The 27,133-nt window shown below is 35.8% G+C and overlaps 1 non-coding gene across 1 annotated transcript; it reads right to left on the bottom strand.

The window, feature by feature from the left end:
- Positions 1 to 8,109: 8,109 nt before the first annotated feature.
- On the bottom strand, positions 8,110 to 8,217 carry LOC148548485 (small nucleolar RNA R71). The gene has a single exon (XR_015897033.1). It is a non-coding gene; the product is annotated as a small nucleolar RNA R71 (small nucleolar RNA).
- Positions 8,218 to 27,133: the final 18,916 nt, after the last annotated feature.

The following is a 27,133-nucleotide window of genomic DNA, read 5'->3' as shown; positions in this document are numbered from 1 at the left end:
TGTATATATATAAAGCATGACACGTTTTCTTTTTATATATGCTTAATGACACCTAAGTTTTCTTATTTCACTAATCATCATCATCATCCTGTTTCATTAACGAAGCTATTAGGAAAGAAAATAAAGAGGGAAAGATCGTAGGTGAGTGAGTGAAACCGTGGAACTTTCGAACTTTAGGTTTCGATTTTTTGAGCCCATAACTTCAATAAAAAATTTAATTCGATAAAAGTATTTGTATCATTTTTTTTATATATTAACGTTATTTTTGTTCATTAGAAGTTGATGGTGAGGTAGTTCTTTTTCCTCTTGAGGTCGGTCAATTGAAATTCTAGGAGGCACAAACAATTTCTGACGATTTCTTTTTCAGTAGTTCGGTCAAAAAATTTTTTTGGAGGTCCCATTGGTTTAATTACGTACGGAGGTAAGGTTTTGGTAATTTTATAAAAAATTAAATGTGAATCTGATAAGTGAATGTTGATTTGGTTGATAATTGTTTAACTTTAAATGAGTTTATGTTAAATTATTGTTGTTGCTTGTGATTTGTTAGTTTAACTTTGAAAAATAGCTGAGTGGTGGTTATTTTAATGATTTTGGGACTATTGTGATATGTTATTTTTTAGGAAATTGATGAGATTTGGTAGTTGAAAGATTAAATTAAAAACTAAGAAAAAATCGGTAATAGTAAAGCTTAAAAAAATGGACTTAAAACTCAAGTTGAAAAACTTGAAGAATTTTGGAAATGAGATTAAGTTCTTTGATGAAGTTATAATCGGGGAATTAAGATTTATATTTGAGAATGAAATAGTAATTTAATAAAAAAAATTGAAGTTAATTTTATAATTATATGTTTTTCGGGTATTTTAGATAATAAGTAAAGTTTAGGAGTAAAATGGATATTTTATAAAAGTTCAAGCTATTTTTATAAATATGAAAATAATTGAGGATTTGAATATAATTTTATAAAATATTGAGGTTAAACAAAATAGAACATTAAAAGATTCGTGATTTAGAAAGTAATTGATAAGAGTTTAAATGTAAGATTTTATAAACTAAGTTTTAAGAAAAGATATAAATATATTATTTATTTACGATTTAAAATATCTTATTTATATTATTGTTATTATTATTTTATTAAGATTATTATCTAGTAAAGATATTATTAATATTATTATATGTTAGAGAAGAGCAAATAGAGTAATCTTAAAAGCCTTAGAGAACGCAGACTTAATTAAAGTACTTTATAATTCTTTTCCATAAGATACTTAGGAAAAGGCGAGGGAAGAATGTGAAGTTGAGTTATGATAAAGAATTAAAAGATTGAAGAAAAGAAATGAAAAAGAAAAGAAGTAAGAAAATAAAAAGAAAGATGAAAAAGAAAAGAATGTATCCACTAAAGAAATCTCTACCACACGAGAGCAGAGACCAAAGATAAAAAGACTTTAAAACACTGTCTGCCACAGGAGAGAAAAGATCAAAGGCTAAAAGATTTTAATAAACGTCTACCACAGTAGAGCAGATAGAAAAGAAGGTATTAATTAAAGGGATCTCTACTGTAGTAGAGTAGAGAGCAAAGATTGAAAAGAAATTGAGTGCTATTTGGGCTTTAGTGCCAAGTGTCTAGTGGGGATAGCGATACGTAACGCTCACTTGACACTTTAAGGACAGCTCAGTGAGGACGGCGATGCGTAACGCTCACTAGAGACCGAAAGAAAGGTTCCCCCATGAGGACAGCGATGCGTAACGCTCATTGGAGACCGTAAAAAAGGTTCCCCCATGAGGACGGCGATGCGTAACGCTCATGGAGTGGACATTGGCTGAGATAAGGACGGCGATACAAAACGCTTATCTCAAGACCAGTGTCGGGAATCGGGCAAGAAACTGACACATGAGCTCATGGCCTGTATAGGACTAAACACGCATCATACTTGTTTATGCATACTTGTTGTGATGATGTTTTCATGATTGTGTATACTTGTGATTGGATTCTTTGTTCGATAATTGCCTTCTAATTTGTATTTGTCTTACATTGTTTGTGCCTATGATTGATTCTGTTTTGTGATTGAGTTTTGATAATGATTCGTATTGAATTGGGCCGTAGGCCAAGTTGATTTAATTTGCACCAGAGACTGAGTTGATTTGATTTGGGACAAAGGTCATGATTGGAAGGACCAGCGGTAGGCTTAGGTTAAAATGGTTTCTTAGTAAACGGTGAAATACAAGAAATGTCACTTTGCATGAAATTTTTATAAGGAAAATAAGAGTTTTAAATTTGGATAATGAACTTAACTTCTAACCCCGACCCTACTAAAAAATCTCCAGTTCTTATCCCCTATCTCCATCCCTTTTAACTACAGGTGTGAAGGCTTATTGCGAAGCTACGGGAGCACAAAGGAATATGATTACGAGTCGAGTTGTTAGAATTTATTTTTCCCTCGCCTTGTTAGTTAGAGTTTTAATCAGAGGGGTAGGTTCTATAATTTCTTTTGTATGTAATACTCCAACGTATTATTAATATTAAGTATGTGAATATGTGTTGTTTGTACTTGTTGAAAAAGTTATAGTTTTAGTAAAATCATCGATAGATTTACGCGTAAAGGCTCAATATTAAATAGATAATAAAAGGAATTAGGTTAGTGATGCGTTACTTTTAGTACGATCATGAGGTGCTAAAAGTTAGGGTGCTATAAAAGGCGTAGCCTATTCTACATTTTTTAAATGTAGCCTAAAAATAATGTGGCTGAATAGGTGTTTTTCTTGTAGTGAGGTTTACGGTGCCATGGAATCTCTCTCTCACTCACGGACTCTTTCTCTCTCTCTCTTTTCCCTCTTGGTTCGGTAATTAATGAGGGAAGGAAAGATTAGTTATAAAGCTAATGAGTCAATAATTCAAGTTATAAATATCTTAAACAGATAATTATAAAAGTCAAATGTATTAAAACACAAGTAATAATACATATGGAGGTAACTATATATGAGTTACTAATATAAATGACATTAATAACATATTGATTATAAAGATAGAAGATATATGATGAAGCATTAGCAAAGCTAAGTTCATCGAAAAGTATTGATCTATATATACCCATACTAGCATATTTTGAACATGAAATATTAATTAATTGCCCAAATGAAATTATAAAATATTCATTATTAATAAAGTACTAAAATTATAGTTTCCATTATGTAAAATATCTTATTATAGCAAAATTATATAATAAACTTAATTAATCCAAACTCAAATGATAATAATAAGGGTTAAGTACTAAAATCATCCCTAAGGTCTGGGGTGAAAATCAAATTCGTCCCCGACTTTTTTTTGTTATTAAAATCATCCCCAACGTTATAAAATTATAAAATCGACCTTTTATCTATAAATAAAATTTTTTGGACAATTTTGTCCTTAAACAAAAAAATCCTCCCCCATTATCACCACTATCCCCTACAGCATTAGTCATTACTACTACCACCACCACACCATTCTTCATCCATCCATTAACCCTAAACCTATCACAACACCAACAATAGCAACAGCAACTCAATTTTAAAGTGAAAAAAGAAAAAAAAAACTTGGTAGCAACAACTTAATTCTTGATCCACTTCCTCCTGAGCTTCCACCTTCACGGCCACCAACCTGGCTATGGAGCTTCGACAGAAGGGACAAACTGGTGGCATAAGGGCAGCTGTGGCAGGGTTTGCTTTGTTGTGGCAACATAGGGCTTATGTGCATAGTGCACACATCTGGTTCCCACAGTTCTGGACTTCAATTGTGCATTCTTGCTCAAAGCAAATGCAGCATAATGCTGATTCGCTAACCTGAAACAAATAATATCTTGTTAAATCCAATTTGAGAGACAGATGCAGAGTGGGTGGAATTGAATTGAATTGAATAACCTGAGAGATATTATCATCATCAGAATAAGATGGAGATGGGAGAGAGTAAGTGGTAGGCTTCAATAATATATTTTTCTCCCTCTCTCTGTTTGCATCCTTCAAGGCATGCTCTAATAAAGCCTTGGCTTCTTGATTAAGTTCGCTGATTGATGAGCGGATAATTTATACGCTTTTTGGCATTGTTTTTAGTATGTTTTTAGTATATTTTAGTTAGTTTTTAGTATATTTTTATTAGTTTTTAAATAAAAATTACATTTCTGGACTTTACTGTGAGTTTGTGTGTTTTTCTGTGATTTCAGGTATTTTCTGGCTGAAATTGAGGGACTTGAGCAAAAATCAGATTCAGAGGTTGAAGAAGGACTGCAGATGTTGTTGGATTCTGACCTCCCTGCACTCAAAGTGGATTTTCTGGAGCTACAGAACTCCAAATGGCACGCTCTCAATTGCATTGGAAATTAGACATCCAGGGTTTTCCAGCCATATATAATAGTCCATACTTTGCCCGAGTTTAGACGACACAAACTGGCGTTCAACGCCAGCTCTCTGCCCTATTCTGGAGTTAAACGCCAGAAACAAGTTGCAAAGTAGAGTTAAACGCCAGAAACAGGTTACAAACTGGCGTTTAACTCCAAGGAAGACCTCTACACGTGAAAGCTTCAATGCTCAGCCCAAGCACACACCAAGTGGGTCCGGAAGTGGATTTCTGCATCATTTACTCATTTCTGTAAACCCTAGTAACTAGTTTAGTTTAAATAGAACTTTTTACTATTGTACTAAGGGTCTTTTTCCCTATTTTTGAATTCATATGCCATTTAGGGAGGCTGGCCATTCGGCCATGCCTAGACCTTGTTCTTATGTATTTTCAACGGTAGAGTTTCTACACACCATAGATTAAGGTGTGGAGCTCTGCTGTTCTTCATGAATTAATGCAAAGTACTAATGTTTTTCTATTCAATTCAAGCCTATTTCTTCTCTAAGATATCCATTCGCACACAAGAACATGATGACTGTGATGATTATGTGACGCTCATCATCATTCTCACTTATGAACGCGTGCCTGACAAACACTCCCATTCTACAAACTTGAATGAGTATCTCTTAGCCTTCTGATCCTGAGATCAGAGTCTTCGTGGTATAGGCTAGAATTATTGGCGGCCATTCTTGAGATGCAGAAAGTCTAAACCTTGTCTGTGGTATTTCGAGTAGGATCTGGGAAGGGATGGCTGTGACGAGCTTCAAACTCGCGAGTGATGTGCATAGTGACAGACACAAAAGGATTACCGAATCCTATTCCAGTATGATCGAGAACTGACAGATGATTAGCCATGCCGTGACAGCGCGTTGGACCATTTTCACTGAGAGGACGGGAAGTAGCCATTGACAACGGTGATGCCCAACATACAGCTTGCCATGGAAAGGAGTATGAAGGATTGGATGAAAGTAGTAGGAAAGCAGAGGTTCAGAAGGAACAAAAGCATCTCTATACGCTTATCTAAAATTCTCACCAATGAATTACATAAGTATCTCTATCCTATTTACATTTTAATTATATTTTAATTATCAATTCTCCATAACCATTTGAATCCGCCTGACTGAGATTTACAAGGTGACCATAACTTGCTTCAAGCCGACAATATTCGTGGGATCGACCCTTACTCACGTAAGGTTTATTACTTGGACGACCCAGTGCACTTGTTGGTTAGTTGTGCGAAGTTGTGACAAAGAACTAAGATTATGAACATGCGTATAAAGTTTTCAGCGCCGTTACCAAGGAATGAACGATCACGATTTCTGCGCACCAAGTTTTTGGCGCCGTTGCCGGGGATTGTTCGAGTTTGGACAACTGACGGTTCATCTTGTTTCTCAGATTAGGTAATTTTATTTTAATTTTAAGTTTTTATTTTTATTCTTTTTATTTTCGAAAAATTTTCAAAAAAATTTTTAATTTATTCTATGTTCTTCAGAATTTTTAAGAATGAATTCTAGTGTTTCAAGAGATATGTTGAATCCTGGCTGGCTGTTAAGCCATGTCTAATCTTTTGGACCGAGGTTTCACTTATCTTCAAGAGAAGAGCTTCTTTGTCTTCTTCAGCAATTCAGCTGTTGTATGCCCGATTTGTATCTGCTAAAGCTTGGCTGGCCATTGGCGATGTTTAGTGTTTTGGACCGGAGCTTTCACTGAAAGCTTGGCTGGCTAATAAGCCATGTCTAATTCCTGTACCGGAGCTTTAGACTAACACTTCATGATTCCTGGAATTCTCATTAAAAATTTTGAAATATTTATTTTCCTTTTTCCAATTAATTTTTGAAAATCCAAAAAAATATTATAAAATCATAAAACCAAAAATAATTTTGTGTTTCTTGCTTGAGTCTAGTGTCAAGTCATAAGTTCGGTGTCCATTGCATGTTTATCTCCTTGTATTTTTCGAAAATTCATGCATTGCATTCTTCATGATCTTTAAAGTTGTTCTTGATGAATTTCTTTGTTTAATCTTTAAATTTTCTTGTTTGTGTCTTTTCTTATTTTTCATATGCATTCTTGCATTCATAGTGTCTAAAAATTTAAAATTTCTAAGTTAGGTGTCTTGCATGTTTTCCTTTCTTGAAAATTTTCAAAAATAAGTTCTTGGTGTTCATCTTGACATTCAAAGTGTTCTTGGTGTTCATCTTAACATTCATAGTGTTCTTGCATGCATCATTTGTTTTGATCCAAAATTTTCATGCATTGAGTCTTTTTGATGTTTTTCTCTCTCATCATTAAAATTCAAAAAAAAAATATCTTTTCCTTTTTTCACTCATAAATTTTAAAAAATTTGAGTTGACCTTTTCAAAACTTTTTAAAATTTAATTGTTTCTTATGAGTCAAGTCAAATTTTCAATTTAAAAACCTTATCTTTTTCAAATCTTTTTCAAAAAAATCAAATCTTTTTCATTTTTCTTTCATAATTTTTGAAAATTTCAAATTGATTTTCAAAAATCTTTTTCTTGTTTTTATTTCATATTTTCAAAGTTAATGCTAACAATTGATGTGATTGATTCAAAAATCTTTAAGTTTGTTACTTGCCTAGTAAGAAAGGTTCAATCTTTAAATTCTAGAATCATATCTTTTTAGTTTCATGTTAGTCAAGTAATCAACTTTAATTTTCAAAATCAAATCTTTTTAAATTTCTTTTTCAAATCCTTTTCAAAATATCTTTCAATCACATCTTTTTCAAAATCAATTTCAAAATCTTTTCTAACTTCTTATCTTTTTAAATTGGTTTTCAAATATTCTTCAAATCAATCCTATCTTTTTGTTTCAATCATATCTTTTTCAAAACTACCTAACTAATTCTCTCTCTAATTTTTTAAAATCACCTTCCTCTTTTTCAAAATTCATTTTTAATTAACTAATTGAATTAAATTTTAATTTAATTTCAATTTTCTTTTTTCGAATTATAACTTTAATTTTAAATTAAAAACAAAAATATTTTTTTCTTTTCAATTATTTTCGAAAATTTTTCTCTCTCATCTAATTATTTATTTATTTACTAACACTTCTCTTCATCTCAAAATTCGAACCCTCTCTTCCTCTTGGTGTTCAAATTTCTCTTCTTCTATTCTTTTCTTCTTCTACTCACATAAAGGAATCTCTATACTGTGACATAGAGGATTCCATATTTTCTTTTCTATTTTCTTCTTTTTCATATGAGCAGGAATAAGGATAAGAATATTCTTGTTGAAGCTGATCCTGAACCTGAAAGGACTCTGAAGAGGAAGCTAAGGGAAGCTAAAGCACAACTCTCTGCAGAAAATCTGACAGAAATTTTCGAAAAAGAAGGAGACATGGCCGAAAATAATAACAATGCAAGGAAGATGCTTGGTGACTTTACTGCACCAAATTCCAATTTACATGGAAGAAGCATCTCAATCCCTTCCATTGGAGCAAACAATTTTGAGCTAAAGCTTCAATTAGTTTCTCTGATGCAACAGAATTGCAAGTTTCATGGACTTCCATCAGAAGATCCTTTTCAGTTCTTAACTGAATTCTTGCAAATCTGTGATACTGTTAAGACCAATGGGGTTGATCCCGAGGTCTACAGGCTTATGCTTTTCCCGTTTGCTGTAAGAGACAGAGCTAGAATATGGTTGGACTCTCAACCTAAAGATAGCCTAAACTCTTGGGATAAGCTGGTCACGGCTTTCTTAGCCAAGTTCTTTCCTCCTCAAAGGCTTAGCAAGCTTAGAGTGGATGTTCAAACCTTCAAACAGAAAGAAGGTGAATCCCTCTATGAAGCTTGGGAGAGATACAAGAAACTGACTAAAAAGTGTCCTTCTGACATGCTTTCAGAATGGACCATCCTGGATATATTCTATGATGGTCTGTGTGAATTATCTAAGATGTCATTGGACCATTCTGCAGGTGGATCCATTCACCTAAAGAAAACGCCTGCAGAAGCTCAGGAACTCAATAACATGGTTGCAAATAACCAGTTTATGTACACTTCCGAGAGGAATCCTGTAAATAATGGGACGCCTTAGAGGAAGGGAGTTCTTGAAATTGATACTCTGAACGCCATATTGGCTCAGAACAAAATATTGACTCAGCAAGTCAATATAATTTCTCAGAGTCTGAATAGAATGCAAGCTGCATCCAACAGTACTCAAGAGGCATCTTCTGAAGAAGAAGCTTATGATCCTGAGAACCCTGCAATAGCAGAGGTGAATTACATGGGTGAACCCTATGGAAACACCTATAATCCCTCATGGAGAAATTATCCAAATTTCTCATGGAAGGATCAATAAAAGCCTCAACAAGGCTTTAATAATGGTGGAAGAAACAGGTTTAGCAATAGCAAGCCTTTTCGATCATCCACTCAGCAACAGACAGAGAATTTTGAGCAGAGTCCATCTAGCTTAGTGAATATAGTCTCTGATCTATCCAAGGCCATTTTAAGTTTCATGAATGAAACAAGGTCCTCCATTAGAAATCTGGAGGCACAAGTGGGCCAGCTGAGTAAAAGAGTCACTGAAACTCCTCCCAGCAGAAATTACTTCAAAAGAAACAGGATCCTGGTAAATTCTTAATACCCTGTACCATAGGCTCCATGACCTTTGAGAAGGCTCTGTGTGATCTGGGATCAGGAATAAACTTAATGCCACTCTCTGTAATGGAGAAACTTGGGATCTCTGAGGTACAAGCTGCCAGAATCTCATTAGAGATGGCAGACAACTCAAAAAAACAGGCTTATGGACAAGTAGAGGACGTGCTAGTAAAGGTTGAAGGCCTTTACATCCCTGCTGATTTCATAATCCTAGACACTGGGAAGGATGAGGATGAATCCATCATCCTTGGAAGAACCTTCCTAGCCACAGCAAGAGCTGTGATTGATGTGGACAGAGGAGAATTAGTCCTTCAACTGAATGAGGACAACCTTGTATTTAAAACTCAAGGATCTCCTTTTGTAACCATGGAGAGTAAGCATGAAAAGCTTCTCTCACTACAGAGTCAACCAAAGCCCCCACAGTCAAACTCTAAGTTTGGTGTTGGGAGGCCACAACCAAACTCTATGTTTGGTGTTGAACCCCCACATTCAAACTCTAAGTTTGGTGTTGGGAGGTCCCAACAATGCTCTGATTATCTGTGAGGCTCTCACTATCAAGCTATTGACATTAAAGAAGCGCTTGTTGGGAGGCAACCCAATGTTATTTAATTATATCTATTTATTTCCTATTGTTATTTTATTTTTTTTTAGGTTGATGATCATGTGGAGTCACAAAAACTACTGAAAAATCAGAAACAGAATGAAAAACAGCTTTAAAAACAGCTCACCCTGGAAGAAGAACTTACTCCCGTTTAAACGCCAGTAAGAAGCATCAAACTGGCGTTTAACGCCAGAAAGAAGCATCAAGCTGGCGTTAAACGCCAGAAACAAGCACCAGACTGGCGTTTAACGCCAGAACAGAGCATGGAAGTGGCGTTAAACGCCAGAAACAAGCAGCCAGCTGGCGTTTAACGCCAGACATGCACTCTGAGGGCGTTTTGCACGCCTAATTGGAGCAGGGATGCTAAGTCCTTGACCACTAGATCTGTGGATCCCACAGGATCCCCACCTACCACACCTCTTCTCCTCTCCTCCTCACACCTTTCCATAACACTCTTCCCCCAAAATAACCTCTACCAATCACCTCCATTACTCCTCCAAAACCATCATATAACCTACCTACACCCACCCACTCAAATTCAAACCATCACTCCTTCCTTTTCAGACATCATAACCACCTAAAACCCCCTTGGCCGAACCATTCACACACCTCCATCTTCTTTTTCTTCTACTACTTTCTTTCTTCTTTTGCTCGAGGACGAGCAAACCTTTTAAGTTTGGTGTGGTAAAAGCGTTGCTTTTATTTTTCCATAACTATTTATGGTATCTAAGGCCGGAGAAACCTCTAGAAAGAGGAAAGGAAAGGCAATTGCTTCCACCTCCGAGTCATGGGAGATGGAGAGATTCATCTCAAAAGCCCATCACTAAGAAAAGGATGGAGCAAACAAGAGAGCCCACTCATGGACCTCAACAAGAGCATGAGGAAATTCCTCATCATGAAATTCCTGAAATGCCTCAAGGGATGCACTTTCCTCCACAAAACTACTGGGAGCAAATCAACACTTCCCTAGGAGAATTAAGCTCCAACATAGGACAACTAAGGATGGAGCACCAAGAACATTCCATCGTCCTTCATGAAATTAGAGAAGATCAAAGAGCTATGAGGGAGGAGCAACAAAGGCAAGGAAGAGACATAGAGGAACTCAAGAGCACCATTGGTTCTTCAAGAAGAGGAAGACGCCACCCTCACTAAGGTGGACTCATTCTTTAATCTCCTTGTCTATTTATTTTCCTGTTTTTTGTTTACTATGCTTTATGTTTATGTTTGTGTCTTATTGCATGATCATTAGTATTTAAGTGTTTATGTCTTAAAGCTATGAGTGTCCTATGAATCCATCACCTCTCTTAAATGAAAACTGTTCTAAAAACAAAAGAACAAGAAGTACATGGTTTCGAATTCATCCTTGAAATTAGTTTAATTATTTTGATGTGGTGACAATACTTTTTGTTTTTTGAATGAATGCTTGAACAGTGCATATGTCTTTTGAATTTGTTGTTTATGAATGTTAAATATGTTGGCTCTTGAAGAATAATGAAAAAGGAGAAATGTTATTTGATAATCTGAAAAATCATAAAATTGATTCTTGAAGCAAGAAAAAGCAGTGAATACAAAAGCTTGCAAAAAAAAATGGCGAAAAAAGAGAAAGAGAAAGAGAAAGCAAGCAGAAAAAGCCAAAAGCTCTTTAAACCAAAAGGCAAGAGCAAAAAGCCAATAGCCCTTAAAACCAAAAGGCCGTAATAAAAAGGATCTAAGGCTTTGAGCATCAGTGGATAGGAGGGCCTAAAGGAATAAAATTCGGCCTAAGCGGCTAAACCAAGCTGTCCCTAACCATGTGCTTGTGGCGTGAAGGTGTCAAGTGAAAACTTGAGACTAAGCGGTTAAAGTCGAGGTCCAAAGCAAAAGAAGAGTGTGCTTAAGAACCCTGGACACCTCTAATTGGGGACTTTTGCAAAGCTGAGTCACAATCTGAAAAGGTTCACCCAGTTATGTGTTTGTGGCATTTATGTATCCGGTGGTAATACTGGAAAACAAAGTGCTTAGGGCCACGGCCAAGACTCATAAAGTAACTGTGTTCAAAAATCAACATACTGAACTAGGAGAATCAATAACACTATCTGAATTCTAAGTTCCTATAGATGCCAATCATTCTAAACTTCAATGGATAAAGTGAGATGCCAAAACTATTCAAGAGGCAAAAAGTTACTAGTCCCGCTCATCTGATTGGAGCTAAGTTTCATTGATATTTTGGAATTTATAGTATATTCTCTTGTTTTTAACCTATTTGATTTTTAGTTGCTTGGGAACAAGCAACAATTTAAGTTTGGTGTTGTGATGAGCAGATAATTTATATGCTTTTTGGCATTATTTTTAGTATGTTTTTAGTATAATTTAGTTAGTTTTTAGTATATTTTTATTAGTTTTTAAATAAAAATCACATTTCTAGACTTTACTATGAGTTTGTGTATTTTTCTGTGATTTCAGGTATTTTCTGGCTGAAATTGAGGGACTTGAACAAATATCAGATTCAGAGGTTGAAGAAGGACTGCATATGCTGTTGGATTCTGACCTCCCTGCACTCAAAGTGGATTTTCTGGAGCTACAGAACTCCAAATGGTGCGCTCTCAATTACGTTGGAAAGTAGACATCCAGGGCTTTCCAGAAATATATAATAGTCCATACTTTGCCCGACTTTAGATGACAAAAACTGGCGTTCAACGCCAGCTCTCTGCCCTATTCTAGAGTTAAACGCCAGAAACAGGTTACAAACTGGTGTTTAAGTCCAAGGAAGACCTCTACACGTGAAAGCTTCAATGCTCAGCCCAAGCACACACCAAGTGGGCCCGAAAATGGATTTCTGCATCATTTACTCATTTCTGTAAACCCTAGTAACTAGTTTAGTTTAAATAGAACTTTTTACTATTGTACTAAGGGTCTTTTTCCCTATTTTCGAATTCATTTGCCATTTAGGGAGGCTGGCCATTCGGCCATGCCTAGACCTTGTTCTTATGTATTTTTAACGGTAGAGTTTCTACACACCATAGATTAAGGTGTGGAGCTCTGCTGTTCCTCTTGAATTAATGCAAAGTACTAATGTTTTTCTATTCAATTCAAGCCTATTTCTTCTCTAAGATATCCATTCGCACACAAGAACATGATGAATATGATGATTATGTGACGCTCATCATCATTCTCACTTATGAACGCGTGCCTGACAAACACTCCCGTTCTACAAACTTGAATGAGTATCTCTTAGCCTCCTGATCGTGAGATCAGAGTCTTCGTGGTATAGGCTAGAATTATTGGCGGCCATTCTTGAGATTCGGAAAGTCTAAACCTTGTCTGTGGTATTTCGAGTAGGATCTGGGAAGGGATGGCTATGACGAGCTACAAACTCGCGAGTGCTGGGCGTAGTGACAGACGCAAAAGGATTACTGAATCCTATTCCAGTATGATTGAGAACCGACAGATGATTAGCCATGCAGTGACAGCGCATTGGACCATTTTCACTGAGAGGACGGGAAGTAGCCATTGACAATGGTGATTCCCAACATACAGCTTGCCATGGAAAGGAGTATAAAGGATTGGATGAAAGCAGTAGGAAAGCAGAGGTTCAGAAGGAACAAAAGCATCTCTATACGCTTATCTGAAATTCTCACCAATGAATTACATAAGTATCTCTATCCTATTTATATTTTAATTATCAATTCTACATAACCATTTGAATCCGCCTGACTGAGATTTACAAGGTGACCATAGCTTGCTTCAAGTCGACAATCTCCGTGGGATCGACCCTTACTCATATAAGGTTTATTACTTGGACGACCCAGTGCACATGCTGGTTAGTTGTGCGAAGTTGTGACAAAGAACTAAGATTATGAACGTGCGTATAAAATTTTTAGTGCCGTTACCAAGGAATGAACGATCACGATTTCTGCGCACCACTGATGAAGTTCAATGGAGAGGGCCACACAAGGGACTCTGCGTCGCGCTGAAGACGATCGGCGCTCTAAGCTGTTTTTTTTATCATACTGAATAAATTTTTTTAATTGAAAGGGATGCGGAGTTATATGGAAAAAAAATTGAAGGGGATGGGATGGGAGGGGTACGAGGAAGGGGATGAGGTGGGAGGGGGGTACGAGGAAGGGGGATGGGGTGTTGAAAATTGAAGGGGATGGGGTGGGAGGGGGTACCAGGAAGGGGTGTGGGGGGACGGGTGTGAGGGGTTATTTTGTTTTTATTTTTTAATATTATTTTTTTTATTTATATTAATTATTATGAGTAATTTGATAAAAAAATAAAATTAAAGTAGAAAAGAATATTTTGTATTGTTGAGGATGATTTTAATAACAAAAAAAGGTCGAGGACGAATTTGATTTTTGCTCAAAATCTTAGGGACGATTTTAGTACTTAACCCTAATAATAATTAGAAAAATTAATTTAATTTTGTCTATTAGAATATAATTTTTGATAAATAGCTCCTTTTAATAGAATAAATCATAATTAATTTAAACTTCAATAATTATAAAATTAATATAATTATTTTAATAAAATAATATTTTAAAAATAATAAGTTCAGGTTATTAAAATAAATAGTAAATAATCTATAATAGAAGTTTTAAAAATACGAGTTGTTACACTAATATTAAAAGTAAAGATGCAGTGGTTTGGCGACGACATGACAATGAAGACAATAGCTCGAGGGGGGTATGGGGTTTGATCACCAAAGTTTGCGTAAAGGTTTTCGTTGACACGATGGAAAAGAGGTGAAGACGTAATTATGGGATGATTATTTTACTAATTTTTATTATTCAAAATGTGTTTAATGTTGATTATTTAAATTTAATATTTTTAAAAATTAAAAATTATTAATTATTAATTAAAATTATTTAAAGTTGACTAATTAAACATTTATTTTATATATATTCTTTTTTAATTCTCTTGTTGATTTGGTCATAGTAATTAATTAATGCGCACATGACCGTCGATGATATATTGAATGAATTGAATATATTGTTACATGGAACCAAAGAATTTTCCATGTTCCAATTGTGGTAGTACTATGAACTTTGAAAGTCCAAAGCTATTGAAAGAAAAACATTTTTTTCAGAGATATATATATATATTGGAATGATCATCAAGATCAGTTAATAAAATTTCAGCTTTTCTTTTCTTTTATGAATGGCCTTCACACGATGCTTTCGCTATTGATTGAATAATCACCATAAGATTTTGTTTCCCTAAAAATACTTTTGGGATCTCTGATTGGTCCAGGAAAATTAAACAAAACGAATGCTGAATATTCTTAGTTTTTGATTTATAGTTATCAGTGGTTATAATAAGTTCAAGTTAAGTACTAGAAGTTTTTTAATGAGAGACGACACTAGTGCCATAAATGAAATCAGATAGATGATGTTGATGTCTAGAAAATTCTAATAAAAAGGGATACTCCCGGCCCATCCTTGCGGCTTGTGTGCTTCAAAATATACACAACCACAATCTTTAAATCCGGAAAATCCTTTTTTTAAAAATTATTTTCCTGATGAATGTAAAACAAAACAAAAAATATTTTTTTTTATGTGATAATAAATATACGGCGAATGTTAATACGCGAAAGAAGTAACTAATGAGGGTATTATTTTTTTAAAATTAATTTGTCATTAAAGATGAAAAAAAATAAAAAATAAAAAACAAAATACCTTAAACTTTAAGTCTTAGATCATAAATTCTAAAGTATAAATTTTAAATTTTAAATCTTAAATCTAAACAATTAATATAAAGTATAATAAATAAAAAATTAAGATTTATTTAATCAATAAGAAAAAAAAAATCTTTTGTATTTAATAAAAAATAGAGTAAATAGTCAAAATGGTTCCTGAAAGATCACGTTTCAATTCGGTCTTCAAAAGATTTTTTTAATCAAATGCATTCTTAAAAGATTTTCAATTAGTTATGTTAGTCCTTCTGTCGATTCTCTCGCTAACACCGTTAACGGAAGCTGACGTGGCACGTTAGGAATACACGTGAGCACACCTCCATCCATCCTAGTTGTTTGCCAACACGACTACTTCACAAAATTTCGTCAAATTAATCCCTAACTAATAAACCCTAATTCCATTATAGTGTATATATGTCCCTTTACGTTGAGTGCAGTCGCATAGGTTCAGAGACCAATATTGGAGGTCGCCGGCATGATGGGTGGTGAAAACGGAGGTCGTCGTGGAGGGATCTCTTGTCACTCAGTTGGTAGCTATGGGTCTAGATCGTTTATGCGAAGAAAGAGGAAGAATGAAGACATTATATGTCATTGTGGGCTGAAGACATTGATTAAGAAATCTGGAACTTCAGAGAACCTAGATAAATTGTTTTATATATGTCCAAGATACCGGGTGAGTTGTTCTCATAAATTCCTTTATCTTCAATATTCTTACTAGTTGTGGTTTTCTATCATAAGATTCTTTAAATTTTTGCAGAAGGACAGCCATTGAAACTTCTTCAAGTAGGTTGATGAAGATGAATGTAATGGAGAGAATAGAGATGCAGAAATTGATGCGGAAGTAGAAAACAATCATGATGAGTGGAAGGTAAACATTGCATGGAGAATGGGGATTTTGAAAGCAGAAGTCAAATTTGCAGGAATGCTAATGATGTTATATTCATTGGATTGATAATTGTGATTTTATTTGTGAGATTAATTTGTACATTTTGTATTTTCAAGTGATAGTGCAATTAATTTGTAATTAGGCATGTAATTTGGTATGAACAAGAACTAGAAGATATGTCCTATTATATTCAATTTAGCTTTTAATTGAGCAAATTGTTTTTTCTAAATTTTATTTTAGCAAGATTATCTTTTAAATTGTAACCTGGTTAATTGAACTTAAAATTAGTGGTTGAAGTTAACACTTTATGAAATTAGTAAACACATTACACAATTGTACCTAATTACACAATGTTACAGTAATATGTAGATAAACTAATTATTTTCATATATTGAAACTGAAACAACAACATTGTTTTATCACAATTGTCTAATCGATATCTAAAATGTTAACCATATTAACTTAATCAAGGGCAAAACCAAAAAAAGAGACTTAAAAATGAAACTAACCGTAATGTTTTTAATGGCAATAAGAGAGCCCTATACAAAAAAATATATCACTAGCTCTAATTACATAATGTTCAGATACCAGCATCAAGCAGGTTTATCATTCTTCTTAGGAGGTTTGAATCTTGGAGTAGGAACAAACGTCATAAAGTCTGCAAGACTCTTGGCAGTGGCAGAACTAGTTCCCCTAATGGTTTTAGCAGAAAGAGAAGCTGTTGATGTTGCAACAGCTTGGGGGGAGGCATTTTCTCTGGCTCTTCCCTTGACAACTTTCAATTTTGATGGCCTTGGAATAGTTTCCTACATAATTTAAGCAAGAATTTAATCCAACATTTAAAAACAATTTCAATTACAAATATAAACAGCAACATCTAATTTTTTCAAGTTACAAATGCAACATGTTGTGAGTTTTGTGTGTGTTGTGTTAATGGGTAGGCATCTGTCTGGCTAAGCACAAGTTTAGTTGGAGCGATCTACTCAGCCGCGGCTGGTTCAGTAATGGGGCAGTATCAGATGGAAGGGTAGCAGTAGGTACAACTGTAAGTTGCAGCTGTATTTGTCTTGCTTGTTCCTCAGCCTCCATCTGTTTCTTCTTTTTACAAGTTCTCTTATTATGACCAACTTCACTATAGAACATGCACCTAATGGGATTGTATTTTCACTTCATGTTTGACCTTGTGCCGGTAGGGCCTTCATTCTTGTCTTTTCTCTTCTTTATTGTTGGCCTTCCTGACTTAGGCTTAATTGGCGGCAGGACGGGGACTGGGGATGATATTTTCTCTCAAAGATCTTGTCCCTTGATCGGGTTGACATTGATAGCATAGGTTCTTCTGTATGACTCCATCCTTAACCATTCATGACAATACTCCCACTGTAAATGCTTTTTTACAAGCATCGAGGCAAACATAAAATCGTTCAAAGTGTGGGGGCCCCTCAGGCATAGGAACGACACCAACCTTAACACTAGAGCCAGGGTTAGCTGTGAGAAATTCATGTGCATAATCTCAAATTATTCCATATTTTGCTATCTCATCATGATATGTGGTCAGGAGGACATTTTCGTAATCTTAGAGCTAAGGGACGGAATGATAATCTTGTCATATTCAAGGATCTGAATTCTAGAAGAATTGTGCCATGCCAGTCTTGGACATCTAGAAGACCAAGAGTCCGTCTCAAAAACAGTGGTGCTGAAAGGGCGACAACTCATAAAGCCCATTGGGCTAAGTCAGAACAGCAAGAAGCCCAATAATGCTTTTCAAATTCAATTAGAGACATAATTTATTATTAATTTTTGAATTTTTAGGCATTTATGTTAGTTTGTTTTGTTGTTAGAGTTTGTTGAAAGATTTGAATTACTCCTGATTTGCTTAGTAGTATTTTTAGGGATTTTAAATTTAAATCAAATCTGATCTAATCTAATAAGATCAAATTTGATTTAAATTAGTTATCATATCTTTAGGATTTTAAAATTTAAATCAAATCTGATCTAATCTAATAAGATCAAATCTGATTTAAATTAGTTATCTTATCTTTTAGTTAGTTTGTTAGGAGCCTATTTAAACACCTCTGGTGAGACCATTTGGAATAACTTTGATGAATAAAATTTCCTTAGTGCTTTATGCACGTTTTTTTAAGTGTGATTGAGTGAGGTGAGTGATTTGCTTCGCTGGTTGCATGGAGAAGATTTAGTGATTCAATTTTTATCCCTCTGATCTAGGTTGTCAAGGACAGGTTCTTTGAAGGTCTAGTAGGGAGTCCCTTCCGGTGACCTAGGTTGCTAAGAACAGGTTTCTTAGAGGTCTAGTAGGAAAAACCCCCTTTATCTATCATCTTTGTTTTAATTTCCTTATCATCTGGTATCATTTACAGGTCGTAGGTAAATTCTTATTTATCTACACGTTCCATGGGTCTTGTTAGTCCTTTTTTTTCTTTAATTTCTGTAAATTCACGTTAGAGTCAAACAAAAAAAAACGAAAAAAAATATTTTTTTTAATTTTATTTTTGCACTTATTCTATCTTTAAGTCAGTGTCTGAAAAAAAAAATATAAAAAAAATAAATAAAAATATGATTGAATACGATAGTGATGATGACGGGATCTCATATGTGAAAAAGGGTTTTCGGTTGAAAATCCCTGCATTTAAAGGGAGGAACAATCCTGAAGCTTATTTCGAATGGGAAAGAAAGGTAGAGTCGTTTTTTGCAAATTGCATCCTTTCAGAGGAAAAGAAGGTTCAACTGGTACAAGCCAATTTTTCCGATGCTGCCCGTATATGGTGGACTGAATTGGGAAGATCTAGAAGACGGTACAGAAAGATCCCAATTTGCAGCTGGAAGAAGATGAAGAAAATCATGAGGAGACAGTTTGTGCCATCATCATACCACATGAGGAATCGAGTTGTACCATCATCTTACCACAATGAATTTTTTGGAAGATTTTGTAAGTTGCAACAAGGTTCATAATCAGTGATGGAGTACCACAAGGAGTTTTTATATTTGATGGACAAGGCTAATATCAAAAGGAGTCCTGAGGTTCTTATGGATCGATTTTTGCTTGGATTACGCGAAGAACTTGCAAATACAGTCCAACGTTACCGTTACATGACCATGGACGATTTGGTCAAATTGGCCATTAACTGGGAGCAAGTGCAACAAATGATAGATCGCCATAACAAGAGGAATTCTTCTACGCCTATCTTTCATTCTTCTTCAAAGCCAGAAATGAAAGACTTTGTTGAGTATGCTGTAGAGGGTGATGTGTCCTTGGAAGATTCAACAGTGCAGAATTTCTCAACTAGGTCCTTGGGATGTGAGCAATTTGAAAAATATGAGAGAAAAGAAATTGAGAAAGAGAATGAGTGTTTGAGTAAAAAAAATCCATGTTTGATTGAAAGCGAGAGTTTTGAGAGAAAAGATGATAATAGTGAGCGAGAGGAGTCAATAAGCGAAAAAGAAACTGAGTTCATTAAACACACTTGTGAGAGAGATCTAGAAAGTTCTAGCTTAGACAAGAGTGCATTAGTCTCATTGAAATCCACAGAGTCCTTAGTTTCTCATACATCTAACCATGAAATTCCTAGTGTTTTTATATCAACTTTCCCAGGCTTTGTAGATTCACTGATCAACTATAGAGGCATTAATATGGATGAAAAGAAAGGAAGACAAATTTCACACTTTGAACAAGATGGTGAAACTATGGTTGGAAAGATTGAACTTGCACACATGAAGGACATAGCCACAATTCAGTGGGTAGAGAAGAGTCATCAAACCATGGTATTTAAACCTGGAGATTGGGTTTGGATTCTTTGGAGGGACGAAGAGCATCTCATGCAAGATTCGAGGACGAATCTTTTTGAAGAGGGAGAGAATGATATGTGGTCAGGAGGACATTTTCGTAATCTTAGAGCTAAAGGACGGAATGATAATCTTGTCATATTCAAGGATCTGAATTCTAGAAGAATTGTGCCATGCCAGTCTTGGACATCTAGAAGACCAAGAGTCCGTCTCAAAAACAGTGGTGCTGAAAGGGCGACAACTCATAAAGCCCATTGGGCTAAGTCAGGACAGCAAGAAGCCCAATAATGCTTTTCAAATTCAATTAGAGACATAATTTATTATTAATTTTCGAATTTTTTGGCATTTATGTTAGTTTGTTTTGTTGTTAGAGTTTGTTGAAAGATTTGAATTACTCCTGATTTGCTTAGTAGTATTTTTAGGAATTTTAAATTTAAATCAAATCTGATCTAATCTAATAAGATCAAATCTGATTTAAATTAGTTATCATATCTTTAGGATTTTAAAATTTAAATCAAATATGATCTAATCTAATAAGATCAAATCTGATTTAAATTAGTTATCTTATCTTTTAGTTAGTTTGTTAGGAGCCTATTTAAACACCTCTGGTGAGACCATTTGGAATAACTTTGATGAATAAAATTTCCTTAGTGCTTTATGCACGTTTTTTTAAGTGTGATTGAGTGAGGTGAGTGATTTGCTTCGCTGGTTGCATGGAGAAGATTGAGTGATTCAATTTTCATCCCTCTGATCTAGGTTGTCAAGGACAGGTTCTTTGAAGGTCTAGTAGGGAGCCCCTTCCGGTGACCTAGGTTGCTAAGAACAGGTTTCTTAGAGGTCTAGTAGGAAAAATCCCCTTTATCTATCATCCTTGTGTTTTAAATCCTTATCACATCACCTTGCACAATTTTTCTAGTTGTTTTCAAAGCCCTTGTGATGCATATACTGTTCAGCCTAATGTTACACTTTCTAACAAACCATGAATAAACCTCCATATGCGTCATTGTAGGATGCTTTCTATGCTTAGGATACAATTTATTCACATTTCACTCTTGATTGGCAGCCCTATTTTTCCTCTTTCTTCCACATGTATAGTTATCAACAAGAGTCTTAATCTGCCATGATATGTCCTATTTGTTAAGTGCACAATATACTACCAAGGATAGTCCTCATTCTTACAAACAACCCTACATATAACCTTGTCATTCTGAATGAATGTTATAGTCCTACCCCATTGTATTTTATAGTCTCTAGTGGCATTCATAAAGTCATGTTTGCTATTGAAAACTATACTAACCTCAAACTTCAAATTTTCAAATCTTGTCTTGTCATTGTATCTTAGAAACACACGTGGTTCCTCATCGTCAGAGTCCAGCACCTTGTCCGATTCTTTCAAGTGCCACGAGTTAGCATCAGATCCACCTTCATAGTCTGCTTCATATTCATCTTGTTGTAATCTTGTTGTGGGCTGAAAGGAGCTTTTGTTGGGTTGTAACAGTGAAAGTATTAACTCACTTCTGGATACTATGGGCTGAGAGTAAGTTTTTCTGGACTTTGGGACACTCTTTCCTTCATCATTTGCACGTATAGCTACATCTTTACCCACGCCCCCCACCAGTTGTGGTTCTAAAACACCATGCTCAAAGTATATGTTAATAACATTGTTATTCCTCCTACAAGACTTGATCATTGCAATCAAATCAGCATCAACATCTAACTTCTTCAAGCCAAACTCCAAAGACAACCAGGAAACCTTCCAAATGCAGTAGTTCGCCATTAACACTTCTGTGTGATCAGGTTCATAAATCATTCTTTCCATTCTATTGATTTTAAACTTTCCAATCATCTTCTAGCAACCGGCTTCAGGTCATGCCCACCCAGCTGGTATGACTGACCTCTGGCATCCTTCCTCTATTGTGCTCCAGAGAGGCAAATATTAGCAAGGACCTAGTCCAGTCTCTGGTCAGTGTTGACTCTCTGAGTGTATGAATGAGGGTCCTCTCTAGAAGGTGGCAGGTGCAGTGCCTTCCTCACACTCTCGGGACTAAACTCCATAATCAATCCTCAGACCATGGTGCGCCAGTTCTTCGGGTCTGGGTTCACACCTTGTGCATGCTTTTACATCAACCAAGTGTTAGTGTAGAACTCTCTAACCATAAGCACGCCCACGTTAATCACAGGGTTGGTCAGAACTTTTCAACTCCGTCTCAGAATCTGGTATTGGATCTCTGGATACTCATCCTGCTTCAGATCGAAACAAACCTCGGGGATCACTTTCTTTTTGCTTACTATCTCATTAAAGTGATTCTCGTGGGTCTTGGAGAAGAATCGGGTGAAATCATACGACCCGAAGGTGGGTGCCTTCTCTTTCCTCTTCCTTGAGGAGAATTCACCAGTTTTGGGTGCCGTAAGAATAGTAAAAATGAAGGAAAAAATGGAGTGCCTAACACCAAAATTAAATGGTTTGCTCATCCCCAAGAAAAGTAAAAGAGAGAATAGGAAAGAGATTGAAGAAAGTGGTGTGGTGATGGAAAAGCAAAAGCAAAAAATAGTGGAAGGAGGGAGGGTACTCACTGTTATGAGGTGGGAATGAAGATGGGAAGATGCTATTGTATGAAGGGAGGGAAGAATAAGGATGGAAGATGGTAATATGAGATGTGGGGATAAAATTTGAAGAAGTGGGTATTCATAGAGGATGGGAGAGAGGGATTGGTTATAGGTGGTGGTTTTAAGAGGGAAAAGGAATTTCAATGTGGTTAATGGAAAAGAGAGATTGATGGAAAAGATGAGTGGTGATTGGGTAGAATGGCGGGGTGAGTTAAGAGATTCATGGTATTAGATAGATGGATGGGATGTGATCTTGGGGAATGCAGTGGTTGAATATGGATGGAATAGTTGGTGAGAGAGAGAGAGAGAAAGAGTGCATTGACTGGTCAAAGTGGGTGGGGGTTGGGGTTTAACCATGGGTTAAACCCCCTCCTTCAAATTTGAAACTGGTGTACTATGAGCTAAATTCCAGTCTTCGCATTTAGCGCCAGCAAAGGGACTCTTTTTTTTTGGGTGGGTCTTGTATGGCACTAATCGCCCAGTTGGTGTTTAGCGCCCTTGGTGGGGTGAAAAGAGCCTCAAAATAGTGCCCTAGCTGGGCGTTAAACACCCTCCTAACGTTTAACGCTAGCTTCTGCCTCCTCTTCGTGGCGTTAAATGCCAGCTCCCCATGCCCCCTTTCTAGTGCTAAACACCCTCCCTGGCGTTTAGCACCCAAGCTTTTTGAGTAAATGTACTTCAGGGTGATCTGTTCTTTATTTTGAGTCCTCCTGTCCCTGTTCTAAGTACTATACAAGATCACAATCAAGATTAAACCTTGGAAAACTTATGAAAATCAACGAAAATAAAATAGAAATCAACTGAAATAAAATTAAAGGATACTCATGGTTGGGTTGCCTCCCAACAAGGGCTTCTTTACTGTCACTAGCTTGACGGTCAGCTCTTCTAGGGTGGAGGGTCATAGGTGCTCAGATCCTTGCCCCTCATTGTGAACTTTTTTCTTGTGCTCTTATGGATTAGCTCAATATGCTCTAGAGACAAGATCCTGCTCACTGTATGAGGTAGGACTGGACTTCTAGTGAACACCACTTTTATCCCAGATGAGAAGTCTTAAGTGGAAAACTTTTTGTTCCTCCAGCCCTTGGGTACCTTCTTTTAGGACCTCTTTCCTCCTTGGTGGATGATGAATGCCCAACACCAAACTTAGGTTTGATGTTAGGGGGAACGGTATGGGTTCTACCAAGGGGGAAGGCTTAAGCAATAAGCTTTGTATGCAAGTACTTCCCACTCCAAAGATTGGTAAAGGTTTGAAAACTTTGAACACCAAATAGTCCTCATGCATCCTCAGAACAAACTCTCCTTTCTCAACATCTATGAGAGCTCTCTCTGTGGCTAGGAATGGTCTTTCTAAGATGAGGGAGTCATTTGCATCCTCTCCCATATCAAGTATCACAAAATTTGCAGGAAGGAAGAGCTCTCCAACCTTGACCAAGATATTTTCCACTAGCTCGTGTGCCTGCTTTAGAGATTTCGAAGCCATCTCCAATGCTATCCTTTTAGGATGTGCTTCTTGAATTTGCATTTTTGTTATCACAGACAAGGACATTAAATTAATACTTGAGCCAAGATCATAAAGGGCTTTGTCAAAAGTGATATTCTCGATAGTACAGGGAATCTGAAAGCTCCCTAGATCTGACATCTTGTTAGGAAGCTTGCTCTGAATGAGTGCACTGGACTCTGTGGTTAGCACCACTGTTTTATCTCCCTTCAAGGCCTTCTTCTCAGAAAGTAAGTCTTCCTGAATGCAGCATAGGGAGGCATTTTCTCAAGAGTCTCCACAAAAGGAATATTGACTTGTAGCTTTTTAAAGACTTCAAAAAACTAAGAGAACTGCTCGTCCTTGGTCTCCTTTTGGAGCTCCTAAGAGTGATAATTCAGGCTCTTGGATAGGTGCCCTAGGTGGGTGATGAGCAGATAATTTATACGCTTTTTGGCATTATTTTTACATAGTTTTTAGTATGATTTAGTTAGTTTTTAGTATATTTTTATTAGTTTTTAAATAAAAATCACATTTCTAGACTTTACTACGAGTTTGTGTGTTTTTCTATGATTTCAGGTATTTTTTGGCTGAAATTGAGGGACTTGAGCAAAAATCTGATTCAGAGGCTGAAGAAGGACTGCAAATGCTGTTTGATTCTGACCTCCCTGAAATCAAAGTGGAATTTCTGGAGCTACAAGAGTCCAAATGGCGCTCTCTCAATTGTGTTAGAAAGTAGACATCCAGGGCTTTCCAGCAATATATAATAGTCCATACTTTGCCTGAGTTTAGACGATGCAAACTGGCGTTCAACGCCAGCTTTCTGCCCTATTCTGGAGTTAAACGCCAGTAACAGGTTGCAAAGCAGAGTTAAACGCCAGAAACAGGTTACAAACTGGCGTTCAACTCCAAGGAAGACCTCTACACATGAAAGCTCAATGCTCAGCCCAAGCACACACCAAGTGGGCCCGGAAGTGGATTTCTACATCATTCACTCATTTCTGTAAACCCTAGTTACTAGTTTAGTATAAAAACTACTTTTAGTGATTTATTTCACATCTCTGGAACATATTATGTAACTTTTATGTTCTGAGACCTGCATGGGAGGCTGGCCACTTGGCCATGTCTACCCTATTTTCACTTATGTATTTTCAACAGTAGAGTTTCTACACACCATAGATTAAGGTGTGGAGCTCTGCTGTTCCTCATGAATTAATGCAAAGTACTATTGTTTTTCTATTCAACTCAAGCCTATTTCTTCTCTAAGATATTCATTCGCACACAAGAACATGATGAATGTGATAATTATGTGACGCTCATCATCATTCTCACTTATGAATGCGTGCCTGACAAATACTTCCGTTCTACATGAAAGCAAGCTTGAATGCATATCTCTTAGCCTCCTGATATACGATCAGAGTCTTCGTGGTATAGGCTAGAATTATTGGCGGCCATTCTTGAGATCTGGAAAGTCTAAATCTTGTCTGTGGTATTCCAAGTAGGATCTGGGAAGGGATGGCTGTGACGAGCTTCAAACTCACGAGTGCTGGGCGTAGTGACAGACGCAAAAGTATTAGTGAATCCTATTCTAGCATGATCGAGAACCGACAGTTGATTAGCCGTGCGGTGATAGCGCATTTGGACCATTTTCCCTGAGAGGACGGGATGTAGCCATTGACAATGGTGATGCCCAACATACAGCTTGCCATGGAAAGGAGTATGAGTGATTAGATGAAAGTAGTAGGAAAGCAGAGGTTCAGAAGGAACAAAAGCATCTCCATACGCTTATCTGAAATTCTCACCAATGAATTACATAAGTATTTCTATCCTATTTTATATTTAAAATATATTTTAATTATCAAATCTCCATAACCTATTTTATATCTCACGTAAGGTTTATTACTTGGACAACCCAGTGCACTTGCTGGTTAGTTGTGCGAAGTTGTGACAAAGAACTAAGATTATGAACGTGCGTATCAAGTTTTTGGCGCCGTTACCAAGGAATGAACGATCTCGATTTCGTGCACCAAGTTTTTGGCACCGTTGCCGGGGATTGTTCGAGTTTGGACAACGGATGGTTCATCTTGTTGCTCAGATTAGGTAAATTTATTTTATTTTTAAAAGCTTTTTATTTTCGAAAAATTTTCAAATAAAAAAATTTTTTTCAATTTTATTCTATGTTCTTCAGAATTTTTAAGAATGAATTCTAGAGTTTCATCATGATCTGTTGAAGCCTGGTTGGCTGTAAAGTCATGTCTAAATTCTTTTGGACTGAGGCTTCCTCTTCACATGCTTGAACTATGTATACTGAAGCTTGGCTAGCCATTGGCCATGTCTAGTGTTTTGGACCGGAGCTTTCACTGAAAGCTTGGCTGGCTAGTAAGCCATGTCTAATTCCTGGACCGGAGCTTTAAACTAACATTGCATGATTCCTGGAATTCTCATTAGAAATTTTTTAAATCCTTATTTTCTTTTTTCAAAATAATTTTTGAAAAATACCAAAAAAATTTATAAAATCATAAAATAAAAAATAATTTGATGTTTCTTGTTTGAATCTTGTGTCAATTTTTAAGTTTGGTGTCAATTGCATGTTTTTAAAATTTGTGCATTTTTCGAAAATTCATGCATTGCATTCTTCATGATCTTCAAGTTGTTCTTGGTAAGTCTCCTTGTTTGATCTTCATATTTTCTTATTTTGTGTCTTTTGTTGTTTTCCATATGCATTTTTTGAATTCATAGTGTTTAAACATGAAAAATTTCTAAGTTTGGTGTCTTGCATATTTTTTTTTTCTTAAAAATTTTTCAAAAATAAAGTCTTGATGTTCATCTTGACATTCAAAGTGTTCTTGGTGTTCATCTTGACATTCAAAGTGTTCTTGCATGCATCATTGGTTTTGATCCAAAATTTTCATGTTTTGAGTCTTTTTGTTATTTTTCTCTTTATTCATTAAAAATTCAAAAATAAAAAAATATCTTTCCCTTTTTCTCCTCATAAAATTCGAAAATTTGAGTTGACTTTTTCAAAAATTTTTAAAATCTAGTTGTTTCTTATGAGTCAAATCAAATTTTCAATTTAAAAATTTTATCTTTTTCAAATCTTTTTCAAAAATCAAAT

This window comes from Arachis ipaensis, chromosome B8 (genome assembly GCF_059453495.1).
Source record: "Arachis ipaensis isolate K30076 ecotype BB chromosome B8, ASM5945349v1, whole genome shotgun sequence".
Lineage (NCBI taxonomy): Eukaryota > Viridiplantae > Streptophyta > Magnoliopsida > Fabales > Fabaceae > Arachis > Arachis ipaensis.
Note: the sequence above shows the minus strand (reverse complement) of the source record. Positions and strands in the feature narration are given on the sequence as shown.